This window comes from Lactuca sativa, chromosome 5 (genome assembly GCF_002870075.4).
Source record: "Lactuca sativa cultivar Salinas chromosome 5, Lsat_Salinas_v11, whole genome shotgun sequence".
NCBI classification, from domain to species: Eukaryota; Viridiplantae; Streptophyta; class Magnoliopsida; order Asterales; family Asteraceae; genus Lactuca; species Lactuca sativa.
Window position 1 is genome coordinate 133,980,598 of NC_056627.2, and position 2,939 is coordinate 133,983,536.

A 2,939-nucleotide genomic window follows, 5' to 3' on the forward strand; every position below is an offset into this window, starting at 1 on the left:
TACTCCAACCACACATTAAAAATTACACTAAAAACATATTTTCATATTATAATATAGAATAGAATAATTATTAAAGTTGTAAAAATTATAAAATTAACCAAAATAGTTTTTAACAATTTAAAAAGTTGTTTTTGTGTGATGAATCTTGTTGCACCAAATATATATGTTCAATCTCATTATTTTTGTGTTGAGTTTAGTAGTCTATTAGGTGTAAGATTCATGTATTATATGGGTTAATTAAAAAATTAAATATAAAAGTCTAAATATTTAAAAACTTTTGATTTATAAGACAATAAGAAAAATAATGAATTATTAAAACTGATTTTTTTATCTTTTAATTTTAAATAAATAAGCAAAATAAACTAATAAACTTTAATTTGATAATTTTGAAATAAGAAGGTAAGTCCATTATAAAATTGATATTTATTTATTACTACATCTATTGTAGTTATTACATTAAAGTATTATTTGGAATTTATTAAAATGAAAAAACTTATAAAATGTTAATTCAAAATAACCACAAAATAACATTTGACAATTTAATGAGAGTGTGATATATGACAAAAAAACTCTTATTTATTAAAATAGATTGAAACACATTTTCACACCAAAACACTATTTTTATGTATCCATTAGAGCAGGGCCGGTCCATTGTTTTTCTATGCCCAGGGCAAAACGAAAAAAAATGCCCCATACTGTAGACCAAACTCCAAACAAAAAAAAATTATAAAACAAAGTGCAATAAGATTTATAATCAACCAATACATCAAACCTTATTTGTGTACTCAAAATATAAAATGTTTATTTTTTTTTTAATTTACAATAATAACTGTTATAGATAGGTACATATGCTCACAACCTCCTCTTATAATCTCCCCCGTTCATATATGCTTAACAAAGCTTCATTACAACCGCTGTTGGGTTCTGCTCATAATGGCATGGTGAAACATAGCGAGGTATAAATAACCAGATGGTATGTAAAGGAGCTTGCTTACGAGTGTACCAGGTGTCAAAGGACTTTCACTCAACCACTTCCTACGTGAAATAGGGAGCTGGTATGTGAGATAAAGGGCAAAAAAGTAATGAAAAAACAAATAAAATTTAATCACTATCTCAATGTATTTGCAATTTAAAAAGATACGGGACAAGAAGGTTTTTAGATTAAAATGCATTAAAATCCTTTCATAAACTTTAAACTAAACACTCCCCCAAATCAAAAGGAGTAGTTTGCCGGTAATATTCTTATTTTAATCTTCTAAATCAAACTCTTTATAAAAATTCATCTTCATATTCTCTAATTCCATTATTTGTCTTCTCTTACCATCTTCAATTTTCTCATATATCTCACTAAACTTGTTAATAGAATCTGCAAACAATTAAAAGAACCTCAATTACCTCACAAATCAGAAACAAAATAATCCTCCTCAATTACTAAAATCAATTGAACACTTGAAAACAAGAAATCAGGAAATATAATAAATAAAATCAAATATTAGTATTTTCAACAACTTATATCCCAGATTTTCACCAACTTAAATAACAGATTCGTTTTACCTTTTATCACATATTCAGATTTTCTAGAGAACGAAACAAGAGTATATCCAAGAACTTTAACCTTTATGACTTAGGAGAATGAACAAGGACTTACCAGAAATAGAGAATGAAATTATAGGACTTACCAGAAATACCAGAACTTTAACCTTTATGACTTAGGAGAATGAACAAGGACTTACCAGAAATAGAGAATGAAATAAACAAGAGCCTCTAAAAGGAATTCAACAATGATCTGAATTCAGGAGAACTGCTGAACCGAGACCATGAATTGGGATACTAGAAACTAATAGTTATACGGTGAATGGTGATCTGAGGCTCTGCTATGCGTTTTCTACTTTTCCCCATGCCCGTCTCCTCATCTTCTAGACTTCTACCATCTCGAAATGATCTGATACATTAATTACGCATGCATTTATTTTTCTGGTCGGATGCTTAATTTTTCCCGCTTCATGAATTATGCCTAATGAGGCGATGCCCTTAACCCTTAGGTCAAGCATCCCTTTCTCTTTTCAGTGGACTGACATCGACTTTGGCCCAATATAACATACCCATATATAATACGTGCAAACAATTTGCTGCCCCCATAAACTTGCTGCCCTGGGCTATGGCCCAGCTCGCCCTGGGCTTGGGCCGGCCCTGCATTAGAGTTGATCTTGTATCATTATATATATTAAATACAAAATGGGTTTCATTTCAAATGAATTCAGCCGTTTGATTTGAGAAAATGATACGTGCAAGCAAATCAACCGTGCTTTTGTAAGCAAATCAGCATTCTTTTCCTTCCTCTTTTCATTTATGTTTTCTATTTTTCTCGCCTAAATTTCACTTTATTTTACATTCTTTACCCAAACTAATTTTGAGTCGTCACGGAGCATTTCTTTTACTTCTCTTGTTCTGCTTTAACTTTCATTTGTTTTTCATTTTCAGCCCCCTGAGTTTCATTTGTTTTTACATTCTTTATCCTAAATTAATTTTTATCTAACAGTTTTTATCCTTTTAAATTTAAAATTAAATCGTTAGCATTTTGTAAGTTATAAATTTGGTTCCTTATTATGTTTTTAAGTTACGATTTTGGTCTCATACATAATTTGTTTTTATAGTTTTTATTTTTATAAATATTACTTTTTATCATTATAATAAAATAATTATTATTTATGTAGTGTACGAATCAAAATACAATTTCAAAAATTAATTTTTATCCGCATCCTTCATAAATAATTGTTTCGACCAAAATTTTATTTTGTACTTTTGTGGTTCACCTTGCAAAGATGTTATCACTATTCATTTGGTTTTATATTTTCCAAAACCAAAACTATCAAATTCAGATCATATTATATTTGTTAAAACATTTAATACAAAATTCTATATTTCGTAGCAATTTTGAT

The 2,939-nt window shown here is 28.6% G+C and overlaps 1 long non-coding RNA gene across 1 annotated transcript; it reads right to left on the minus strand.

The window, feature by feature from the left end:
• Positions 1-747: 747 nt before the first annotated feature.
• Positions 748-2,048, minus strand: LOC111886723 (uncharacterized). Its single transcript, XR_002848533.3, has 2 exons — positions 1,734-2,048; positions 748-1,366 (listed from the first exon to the last, which is right to left on the minus strand). It is a non-coding gene; the product is annotated as an uncharacterized LOC111886723 (long non-coding RNA).
• Positions 2,049-2,939: the final 891 nt, after the last annotated feature.